This window comes from Heterodontus francisci, chromosome 3, assembly GCF_036365525.1.
Source record: "Heterodontus francisci isolate sHetFra1 chromosome 3, sHetFra1.hap1, whole genome shotgun sequence".
NCBI classification, from domain to species: domain Eukaryota; kingdom Metazoa; phylum Chordata; class Chondrichthyes; order Heterodontiformes; family Heterodontidae; genus Heterodontus; species Heterodontus francisci.
Window position 1 is genome coordinate 197,860,872 of NC_090373.1, and position 12,520 is coordinate 197,873,391.

The following is a 12,520-nucleotide window of genomic DNA, read 5'->3' on the forward strand; positions in this document are numbered from 1 at the left end:
TAAGGCTACTCACAGCATTTAAAGGAGTCTAGGGATAAGCCAGGATGTACAACCTTAGCCACACATGATGTGGATGTAGAGGAATCCTTTCCTATAAAACAGCATCCTTATCGCTTAAGTCCAGAGAAACAGGCCCAGGTAAAAGCAGAAATCCAATATATGCTGGAAAACCACCTAATTGAACCCAGTCAAAGCAGCTGGAGTTTGCTAGTATTATTAGTGCCTAAACCTGACGATTCAACTAGACTTTGCATAGACTACAGAAATTTTAATGCAGAAACAAAGGCAGACTCCTACCCAATACCTCACTTGGAAGAATGTGTTGACAGAGTGGGCAGTGCCATGCTTCTTACCAAAATAGATTGAGAATTGCTGACAATAGAGACATGTTGTCGGAGCTTTTCGTCTTGCACTCATCAGGACAATATGCAAGAATAACCAATGTAAGGGAAAACAACAACTTATACTGCATGAAAAGAGAGTGCTGATTGGTTGGCAAGTGAACTCTGATTGGTAGAGGCGTTGCCATGGAGAATGCACCAGTTTACGGCGACGGACAGTTAAGTGCCAAGCTGATAATTTTGTTGTTTATTAAAGAAACTTGATTGGTGTGTTTTATTCTGGGAAAATAGAGTATATGATTGGTAAGTGGGAAAATTTAAATATATGTTGTGACCCGTGGAGATGTGGGGCCTCGATCGTAACTATATATATATATATATATATATATATATATATATATAAATGACTTGGATCTTGTAATACAGAGTAGAATCTCCAAATGTGCTGATGAAAGCAAACGTGGAGGTGCGGCAAACAGTGAGGATGATATGAACTGCCTGCAACAGGACATAGATAGGCTGACAGAATGGGAAGAGATGTGGCAGATGGAATTTAATACTGACAAATGTGAGGTGATACATTTTGGCAGAAGGAATAGGGAGAGGCAATATCTACTTCATGGCACAGTTCCAAAGAGTGTGCAGGATCAGAGGGACCTGGGGGTGCATCAATCTTTGAAGGTGGCAGGACATATTGAGAGAGTGGTTTGTAAAGCATATGGGATCTTGGGCTTCATAAATAGAGGCATTGAGTACAAAAGCAGGGAGGTTATGCTGAACCTTTATAAAGCTCTGGTTAGGCCCCAACTGGAGTATTATATTCAATTCTGGTCACCACACTTCAGGAAGGATTTGAGGGTGCAGAGGTTTATCGGAATGGTTCCAGAGATGGGGGATTTTAGGGTAGGTGGGAAAAGCTGTTCACCTGAGAACAAAGGAGATTGAACAAAGAACAGTACAGCACAGGACCAGGCCATTCGGCCCTCCAAGCCTGCATCTTGATGCCTGCCTAAACTAACACCTTCTGCACTTCCGGGGCCCATATCCCTCTATTCCCTTCCTATTCATATATTTGTCAAGATGTCTCTTAAACGTCGCGATTGTATCTGCTTCCACCACCTCCTCTGGCAGCAAGTTCCGGGCACTCACCACCCTCTGTGTAAAAAACGTGCCTCGCACATCCCCTCTAAACTTTGCCCCGCTCACCTTAAACCTATGTCCCCTAGTAACTGACTCTTCCACCCTGGGAAAAAGCTTCTGACTATCCACTCTGTCCATGCCGCTCATAACTTTGTAAACCTCTATCATGTCGCCCCTCCACCTCCGTCGTTCCAGTGAAAACAATCCGAGTTTTTTCAACCTCTCCTCATAGCTAATGCCCTCCAGACCAGGCAACATCCTGGTAAACCTCCTCTGTACCCTCTCCAAAGCCTCCACGTCCTTCTGGTAGTGTGGCGACCAGAATTGCACGCAATATTCTAAGTGTGGCCTAACTAAAGTTCTGTACAGCTGCAGCATGACTTGCCAATTTTTATACTCTATGCCCCGACCGATGAAGGCAAGCATGCCATATGCCTTCTTGACTACCTTATCCACCTGCGTTGCCACATTCAGTGACCTGTGGACCTGTACGCCCAGATCTCTCTGCCTGTCAATACTCCTAAGGGTTCTGCCATTTACTGTATACATCCCACCTGCATTAGACCTTCCAAAATGCATTACCTCACATTTGTCCGGATTAAACTCCATCTGCCATTTCTCCGCCCAAGTCTCCAACCGATCTATATCCTGCTGTATCCTCTGACAATCCTCATCATTATCCGCAACTCCACCAACCTTTGTGTCATCCGCAAACTTACTAATCAGACCAGCTACATTTTCCTCCAAATCATTTATATATACTACAAACAGCAAAGGTCCCAGCACTGATCCCTGCGGAACACCACTAGTCACATCCCTCCATTCAGAAAAACACCCATCCACCTCTGTCTTCTGTGACTGAGCCAGTTCTGTATCCATCTTGCCAGCTCACCTCTGATCCCGTGTGACTTCACCTTTTGCACCAGTCTGCCATGCGGGACCTTGTCAAAAGCTTTACTAAAGTCCATATAGACAACATCCACCGCCCTTCCCTCATCAATCATCTTCGTCACTTCCTCAAAAAACTCAATCAAATTAGTAAGACACGACTTCCCATTCACAAAACCATGCTGTGTCTCGCTAATAAGTTCGTTTGTTTCCAAATGGGAGTAAATCCTGTCCCGAAGAATCCTCTCTAATAGTTTCCCTACCACTGACGTAAGGCTCACCGGCCTATAATTTCCTGGATTATCCTTGCCACCCTTCTTAAACAAAGGAACAACATTGGCTATTCTCCAGTCCTCTGGGACCTCACCTGCAGCCAATGAGGATGCAAAGATTTCTGTCAAGCCCCCAGCAATTTCTTCCCTTGCCTCTCTCAGTATTCTAGGGTAGATCCCATCAGGCCCTGGGGACTTATCTACCTTAATGCTTTGCAAGACACTCAACACCTCCTCCTTTTTGATAATGAGATGACTGAGACTATCTACACTCCCTTCCCTAGGCTCATCATCCACCAAGTCCTTCTCCTTGGTGAATACTGATGCAAAGTACTCATTTAGCACCTCATCCATTTCCTCTGGCTCCACGCATAGATTCCCATCTCTGTCCTTGAGTGGGCCAACCCTTTCCCTGGTTACCCTCTTGCTCTTTATATATGTATAAAAAGCCTTGGGATTTTCCTTAATCCTGTTTGCCAATGACTTTTCATGACCCCTTTTAGCCCTCCTAACTCCTTGCTTAAGTTGAGGGGAGATTTAATTGAATTTTACAAGATTATGATAGGCTTTGATAAGTTAGATAAGGAAAAACAGTTCCCATTCACAAATAGTACAAGGACTAGGGGGACACAGATTGAAAGTTTTGGGCAAATGATGCAGGGGAAATATGAGGAAGCACTTTTTTTACGCAGCAGGTTTTAATGACCTGGAACTCACTGCCCAAAAGGGTGGTGGAAGCGGAGACGATCAATGACTTCAATGGCCACCGGAGAGGAATAGACCTGCAGGACTATGGGGATTGAGCAAGATGTGGGACTGACTGCATAGCTCTGTGGAGAACTGGCATGGACTCAATGGGCTGAATGGCCTCCTTTTGTGCTGTAAATGACTATGATGATCACATTACTCAATGATTATCAGCAAGCATCCCCACATCTGACCTTTTGATGGATGGAATGCCATTGGTGAAGCAACTGAAGATGATTGAACCTATGATACTCTGGCAGGTGTGTCCATCAGGCGTCAGCCAGCTCAGTCAGTAGTGCTACCAAGCCACTCAGTGAAGAGATACAAGGCCCCAAGAGTCGACAACATTTCTGAGGGTCACAAAAAGGCCACCAAAAAAGGACGGCAGACACGACTGAAGCAGACGGCATTTTATTACAATCTGGTAGTTACATGATCACCATCATTGATACTAGCCTTTGAATTCCAGATATATTTAATTAACTGAATTTAAATTCTCATGATGCCATGGTGGGATTTGAACTCGGGACTCTGGATCATTCGTTAATGCCTCTAGATTGCTCGTCCAGTAACATAATCATTATGCAATGAGCTCAAGTCTGTGTCTTTAGATGATGTGGCTGAGCTGTAGCATGTGATTGAGAAATAAGAGGGGTCCAAGGATAGATCTTCAAAGGACTTCAGAGGTAACAGTGCAGGGGTGGGAAGTGAAGTCAGATTCTCTGGTTACAACTGGATAAGTAGGAGTGAAACCTGACAAGGGCAGTCCCACTCAACTGGGCATCAGAGGAGAATCATTGGAGAATGGTTTGGTTAACCGTGCCAATCGTGGCAGACAGGTCAAGAGGATAAGAAGGAATAGTTTACCATCGTCATAATCACAGAGGATGTCATTTGCAAATTTGATTAGGTCCATTTCAGTGCTGCGGCCGGGGTGGAAATAGATTGGTGATGTTCAAACATGGAGTTGTGGGAAAGGTGGATAAGGAATTGGGCCATGACAACACATTCAAGGACTTGGAAGAAGATAGGGAGGTTCCAGATGGGCCATTAGTTCGCAATGACAGAGGAATGAACTATGAATTTTTTGAGGAGATAGTGATGTTGGCAGATTTTAAAGGAAGTGGAACATTATCTGAGGAACGCCTTTACGATATCATTAGCATGGGGGCTAGGAAGAGATGTTGGGTTGTCAACAGTTTAATGTGAACAGGGTCAAGATGGCAAGAGGTGGGTCTCGTGCACAAGATATGCTTGGAGAAGGCATGTGGGGAGATGGGAGAGAAACCTGAGAGAGCGATGCGAATTCAGGTTAGTGGTGTGGGGAACCTTTGGTTGGTGGACTAGGGGAAGGGAGAAATGCAACAGAGGCAGCTAAATGATGGTCTTAATCTTATTGACAAAGAAGTCCATAAGTTTCTCCCACTTGTTGGAGGTGAGGCTGGAGGGGGCACAGGAATTTAAAGGGATGGCTGGCAGTGGAGAAAAGAAGTTGGGGGTTATCTTTGCATCCCAAATGATTCTGGAGTGGCGAGCTGTTTTGGCAAAGCAGAGTAGCACCATATCATGCTGGAAGTGGTCCAGCGAGATCTGGCAATGTGTGGCTTAACTGATTATGTTCGTAGACGGGGACCGTAACAAGGAAAATTATGGGTGGGAGCGAGTAAGAATTTTATTGGGGACAAGGGCATCAAATGTAGAGTAGAGGGTATGATTGATCAGTATCTGTAGAAGTGTTGTGGCAAATAGAGGGCCAAAGGCTAGACAGTATGGAGTTTGAAAGTGCCATTTAAGTGACAAGCAGGAGAATTCTTTCCAGGCATGGTCACAGAAGGAAGTGGGCTTGGCAGGTGGAGAATGTGAGTGATGAAGGATACAGGAGAGTGATCAGAGATGGCCTTATCTTTAGTTGAGACGATGGGAATAGAGATGCCACGTAAGACAGCAAGGCTGAGGGGGTAGCTGTTAATTGGGATAGGAGAGTTTATACGGAGAGAGAAGCTAAGCCAGGACAGGAGAGCAGCGAACTCAGAAGAGAGGACAATGTGAGAAGTTGCTATATGTGAAGCGGCTGAGGCAGAAAAGCAGTGAGGATGTCCGAGAGAAATTTAGCGTGGTTGTTAAAGAAGTTGAGGTGGTGCAAGAACCTGCTGCCAGAGGAGTGAGGGGAGAGATCAAGATGAGATTTTGTGATCAGAGCCACACTGCTACTGCTGTGGTTTGGTCAGGACAGATGGTACAGCCAGACCAGGAAACTTCAGGAATGGAAAAGTTGTCATCAGTTGTAAGTCAGGTTTCTGTCAAATGTCAATGCAAGGATCCACAATAAGGTCATAGATGGCAAATACATTTGTCAGAAATGAACAGGCATTCTGGAGGGAGATGTGGAGAAGGACAGTGATTGCTGATCTCCTGGCAGGCTCCACAGGGTCAGTTGGACAGAAAGGGGGTTGGCAAGCTTAGTCCCCAGCAAGAAACCTCTATCAGGTCACCCCTAGGCCTTCTCTTTTCTGGACAAAAAAGCCCAGCCTATTTAGCCTTTCCTGATAAGTATGTCCTCTCAGTTCTGGTAACATTGTTGTGAATCTTTTTTGCACCTTCTCCAATGCCTCGATATCCTTTTTCTAATATGGAGACCAGAACTCTGCACAGCACTTCAAATGTGGTCGTACCAGGGTTTGATAAATGTTTAACATAATGTCTGTTTTAAATTCCAGCTCTCTAGAAAAAACCTTTTCTTGGTTTGCTTTTTTATGGCTTTACAAACCTGCGTCTCTACTTTAAATGATTTTTGTATCTGGACCCCGAGATCCGAAGTTCCGAAGAAGGGTCACTGACCCGAAACGTTAACTCTGCTTCTCTTTCCACAGATGCTGCCAGACCTGCTGAGTGATTCCAGCATTTCTTGTTTTTGTTCCGAGATCCCACTGCTCCTCTACCCCATTTAGACTCTTACTATCCATGCAGTATGAAGTCTCCTCATTCTTCCTACCAAAATACACCACCTCACACTTAGCTATATTTCAATTCTTTTGCCAATTACCTTCCCATTCTACAATTTAGTAATGTCTTCTTGCATTTTGTCACAGTCATATTCAGTATTAACTATAGTCCCCAATTTGATGGTGTTCATAAATTTTGAAATTGTACACCAGTTTGAGAGTCGAAACTGTTTACGTAGCTCACTTCATCTAAACTTATCAATGAATATTAGAAAGACACAGTATCAGAAGTGCTGACCATAAATTTTAAGATTCCAATTTTCAAGCAACAAGTGAATTCTCTTTTCAAAGTATTTATGGACTATGCTTGAACGATAGTTTGTGGTAGCAAATCCCTGATTCTAATCACCCCTTTGTGTAATGATTTAAAAAACTACCTTCTGGCTCCAATCTGTTGCCTTCCCAGAAGGTAAATTTTTACTACCCAAATCAGACCATCGACATGACTCATAAAAGGGAGACGGGTCCTCATTAACAAATCAACAGGAGAATAATCCTGAATTTCATTCTGAGTAATAGAGACAATCAAATCTTCAACACAAAGATGGGTAAGGCTTTAAGTACCAGTGATCATAATGTGATCACGTTTAACATTACAAGAATTGGAGAGATTACTAAAACCAAAGCAAAATTGCCAAATTTTAAGAGGACCAACTTTATGTATTTGAGAAGTCTTGTCAGAGTGTCCCTGTAAGTTTGAATATAGCGAGCTAGTTGAATACAGCAGGGCTCGAGGCCTACACCTGCCTGAGGAGCAGAGCGACAGTCGGCAGTCTTGCTCTCTGGCTGTGTCGGCGCGCGCTGGGTTTGAAAAGTGGAAAAAAAACTAAGTGACAGCACGGGAAATGTGTGAGCTGATTGGTTGGTAAGTAACAGCTGTTATTGCCTGTAAATAGCTTTAAAAATCAGAGAAAAAAAGTTCTTTAAAAAAAATCTCAAATAACTACCTTGAGGGTTACCTGGTTAGTATTACTAAGGTTTTAATTAGTGTAATCTATTAATAATTACTAATTAGAATAGTACTGTTTGGACAGAGTGAGGCTGTGAGTTGTGTGTGAGGGATTTCACTGACTAGGGGAAAGAGCTGCTCTTTGCAGTCTTTCTTTTCTTTTCTGTCTTTTCAGCCTCTGCAGGACAGGGGAAGAAGCTGATTGGCAAGTAACTGGTAAGTTATTCTACTTATTACACTCGCAATAATTAGTTTGTAAAGCTAAGTAATGGCAGTGCAGCTCGGCCAAGCGGAATGTGCCGCCTGTGGGAAGTCGTGGATACACCATCTGCAAGAAGTGTCACCGGCTGCAGAAGCTTGAGCTCTGGGTTTCGGAACTCGAGCAGCGGCTGGAGTCACTGTGGCGCATCCTCGAGGCAGAGAACTACGTGGATAGCACATTTCAGGAGGAAGTCACCTCGGAGCTTAAGAGAGCACAGGCAGAGGGGGACTGGGTGGCTGCCAGAAAGACAAGAAGGTCAAGGCAGGTAATGCAGGAGTCCCCAGAGGGCATTCCACTTTCTAACCAGTATTCTGTTCTGAGTACCGATGGGAGAGAGAGTTCCTCTGGAGAGTACAGTGAGAGTCATGACCAGAGCACCATGGGTGGCTCAGTTGTGTATGGAGGGAGGAGAAAAGACAACAGAGCAATAGTGGTCGGGGATTCTGTAGTTAGGGGAACAGACAGGCGTTTCTGTGGTCGCAGACATGATTCCAGGATGGTATGTTGCCTCCCTGGTGCAAGGGTCATGCATGTCACCGAGCAGCTACAGGGCATTCTGGAGGGCGAGGGTGCACAATGATATAGGAAGAAAGAGGGATGAGGTCATGTAGGCTGAGTTTAGGGAGTTAGGAAAGAGATTAGCAAGCAGGACCTCAAAGGTAGTAATCTCCGGATTACTCCCAACGGCACATGCTAGTGAGTATAGAAATAGGAAAATACACCAGATGAATGCGTGGCTGGAAAGATGGTGCAGGAGGGAGGGCTCCAGATTTCTGGGGCATTGGCACTGGTTCTGGGGAAGGTGGGTTCTGTTCAAGCTGGACGGTCTACCACTGAACAGGACTGGGACAAATACCCTTGCAGGAAAGTTTGCTCGTGATATTGGTTTGGTTTAAACTAGTTTGGCAGGGGGATGAGAACCTGAGCGCAGTCTCAGATTGGACAATTTCAGGGCAGGGAAAAGGACACAGGAATTAGCGACTGACTCTGAAAGAGAGAAGAAGCAAAGGTTAAAAAATGTGCAGCAGAGGAATTTGGCTGTGTTAAAGGGTATTTATTTAAATGCAAAGAGTATAATAAATAAAGCGGAAGAGCTGAGGGCACAGATGGACACATGGTAACACGATATCGTTGTGAAAACAGAAACTTGGCTTAAAGAGGGACAAGAATGGCAGCTCAACATCCCTGGAGATCGAGTTTTCAGGGATAGAGGGGGGGATAAAAAAGGAGGGGATGTGGCATTATTAGTTAAGGAATCAATAACAGCTTTGAGGAGGGATGCTAAATGAATCATCAAATGAGGCCTTATGGGTGGAGCTCAGAAATAAAAAAAGGGGTAGCCACACCACTAAGAGTGTACTAAGACCCCCAAATAGTGAGAGGGAAACAGAAGAACAAATATGTAGGCAAATTTCTGAGTGCAAAAACTATAGGGCAATAATAGTTGAGGATTTCAACTACCCTCATATCAACTGGGATACAAACAATGTGAAGGACACAGAGGGCACAAAATTCTTGAACTGCATTCAAGAGAACTTTTTTAGCCAGCACGTAACAAGCCCAACAAGAGGGGGCGCAATTCTAGATTTAGTCTTTGGTAATGAAGCTGGGCAAGTGGATGAAGGAACAGTTGGTGACCATTTTGGAGATAGTCACCATAATGCAGTTTAGTTTTAGCATAATCATGGAAAAGGACAAGGATAAAACAGGAGTACAAGTTCTAAATTGGGGGAAGGCAAATTTTAAGAAACTGAGGGGTGACCTGGCGAAAGTGGACTGGATACAGTTACTTGAAGGAAAATCCGTGGCAAACCAGTGGGAGGCACTCATAAGCGAGATACTACAGGCACAGTGTAGGCATCTCCCCACCAAGATAAAGGGTGGTACTGTCAAATCTAGAGTCCCTGGTTATCTGGAAGCTCACAGGGTAAGTTAAAGCAGAAAAAGAAAGCTTATGATGATCACAAAAAACGTAATACTTTAGAAAGCCTAGAGGAGTATAGAAAGTGCAGGGGTGAAGTAAAAAACGAAATTAGAAAACAGAGGACATGAATAATTATTGGCAGATAAAATCAAGGAAAACCAAAAGATGTTTTATCAATACATTCAGAGCAAGAGGATAACAGAGGAAAGGAGAGGCCCTATCAGAGATGTACAAGGGAACTTATTTTTTAAAATTTTCTTTTTAGAGATACAGCACTGAAACAGGCCCTTTGGCCCACCGTGTCTGTGCCAACCAACAACCACCCATTTATACTAATCCTACATTAATCCCATATTCCCTACCACATCCCCTCCTTTCTCCTACCACCTACCTACACTAGGGGCAATTTACAATGGCCAATTTACCTCGCAACCTGCAAGTCTTTGGCTGTGGGAGGAAACCGGACCACCCGGCAGAAACCCACGCAGTCACAGGGAGAACTTGCAAACTCCACACAGGCAGTACCTAGAACAGAACCCGGGTCGCTGGAGCTGTGATGCTGCGGTGCTAACCACTGCGCCACTGATTTGGGCGAGGTGCTTAATGAGTTTTGTGTCTCTGTCTTCACAAAGGTTGATGCAGACATGGTAATTAAAGAGAAGGCGCAGTGGGCGGCACAATGTCTGACTAACTTGCTAGAGTTTTTAGAGGAAGTAACAAGGAGGATTGATGAGGGTAGTGCAGTGGATGTGGTCTACGTGGATTTTAGTCAGGCATTTGACAAGGTCCCGCATAGCCGACTGGTCAGTAAAATGAAAGCCCATGGGACACAGGGGAATGTGGCAGGTTGGATTCAAATTTGGCTCAGTGACAGGAAACAAAGGGTAGTAGTCAGCGGATGTTTTTGCGAATGGAAAGCAGTTTCCAGTGGCGTTCCACACGGCTCAGTGTTGGGTCCCTTGCTGTTTGTGGTATATATTAATGATTTGGACTTAAATATGGGAGGCATGATTGGAAAATGTGCTGATGACACAAAAATTGGCACTGTAGTTGATAGTGAAGAGGATAGCTGTAGATTGATGTCAATGGTTGGGTTGAGTAGGCTGAAAAGTGGCAAATGGAATTCAATCCAGATAAATGTGAAGTAATGCATTTGGGGAGGGCAAACAAAACGAGGGACTACACAAGAAATGGGAGGATATTGAAAGGGGTAAAAGAAGTGAGAGACCTTGGAGTGTCCACAGGTCCCTGAAGGTGGCAGGAAAGGTAGATAGAGTCGCAAAGAAGGCATATGGAATGCTTTCCTTTATTGGCTGAGGTAGAGAATACAAAAGCAGGGATGTAATGCTGGAACTGTATAAAACGCTCGTTAGGCTGCAGCTGGAGTATTGCGTACAGCTCTGGTCACCACATTACAGGAAGAACATAATTGCTCTGGAGAGTGTACAGAGGGGATTTACAAGAATGTTGCCAGGGCTTGAAAGTTGCAGCTATGAAGGAAGATTGGATAGGCTAAGGTTGTTTTCCTTAGAACAGAGGAGGCTGAAGGGTGACTTAACAGAGGAGTACAACATTATGAGGGGCCTAGATAGAGTACAGACACCGCCCACGGGCGCTTGGAAGCTGTGGTGTGTTCTCGCACCTACACTGTTTGGGATCTTCTTCTCCCTGCTGCTCTCACATGCGTTCAAGTCTTCAGAAGAAGGAATTTTCCTCCACACAAGATCAGGGGGCAGGTTGTTCAATCTTGCCCGTCTAAGAGCGAAGACCAAAGTACGGAAAGTCCTCATCAGGGAACTCCTCTTTGCTGACGATGCTGCATTAACATCTTACACTGAAGAGTGGCTGCAGAGACTCATCGACAGGATTGCGGCTGCCTGCAACGAATTTGGCCTAACCATCAACCTCAAGAAAACGAGCATCATGGGACAGGACGTCAGAAATGCTCCATCCACCATATCGGTGACCGCGCTCTGGAGGTGGTTCAAGAGTTCACCTACCTAGGCTCAACTATCACCAGTAACCTGTCTCTCGATGCAGAAATCAACAAGCGCATGGGAAAGGCTTCCACTGCTATGTCCAGACTGGCCAAGAGAGTGTGGGAAAATGGCGTACTGACACGGAACACAAAAGTCTGAGTGTATCAAGCCTGTGTCCTCAGTACCTTGCTCTATGGCAGCGAGGCCTGGACAACGTATGTCAGCCAAGAGTGACGTCCCAATTTATTCCATCTTCGCTGCCTCCGAAGAATCCTTGGCATCAGGTGGCAGGACCCTATCTCCAACACAGAAGTCCTCAAGGCGGCCGACATCCCCAGCATATACGCTCTACTGAGCCAGTGGCGCTTGAGATGGCTTAGCCATGTGAGCCGCATGGAAGATGGCAGGATCCCCAAGGACACATTGTACAGCGAGCTCGTCACTGGTATCAGACCCACTGGCTGTCCATGTCTCCGCTTTAAAGGCGTCTGCAAACGCGACATGAAGTTCTGTGACATTGATCACAAGTCGTGGGAGTCAGTTTCCAGTGATCGCCAGAGCTGGTAGGCAGCCATAAAGGCGGGGCTAAAGTGTGGTGAGTCAAAGAGACTTAGCTGTTGGCAGGAAAAAGGACAGAAGCGCAAGGGGAGAGCCAACTGTGTAACAGCCCCGACACCCAATTTTATCTGCAGCACCTGTGGAAGAGTCTGTCACTCTAGACGTGGCCTTTATAGCCACTCCAGGCACTGCTTCACAAACCAATGACCACCTCCAGGCGCTTACCCATTGTCTTTCGAGACATGGAGGCCAAAGAAGAAAATAGAGTAGACAGGAAGGACCTGCTTCCCCTCGCGAAGCGGTCAATAACCAGGGGGCACACATTTAAGGTGACTAGTAGAAGGATTAGAGGGGGCATGAGGAAAAGCTTTTTCACCCAGAGGCTGGTGGGTGTCTGGAATTCAATGCCCGGATCGGTGGCGGAGGCAGAAACCCTCAACTCATGTGAAAGGCACCAT

General features: G+C 45.3%; 1 long non-coding RNA gene across 1 annotated transcript in view; it reads left to right on the forward strand.

Moving 5' to 3' along the window:
- The first annotated feature begins 1,769 nt into the window (after window positions 1–1,769).
- LOC137366008 (uncharacterized) overlaps window positions 1,770–12,520 on the forward strand; it is a 28,209-nt gene continuing 17,458 nt past the window's right edge. Inside the window, exon 1 of the long non-coding RNA XR_010973322.1 lies at window positions 1,770–7,555. This is a non-coding gene — a long non-coding RNA (uncharacterized lncRNA). The remainder of the gene's footprint in view (window positions 7,556–12,520) is intronic.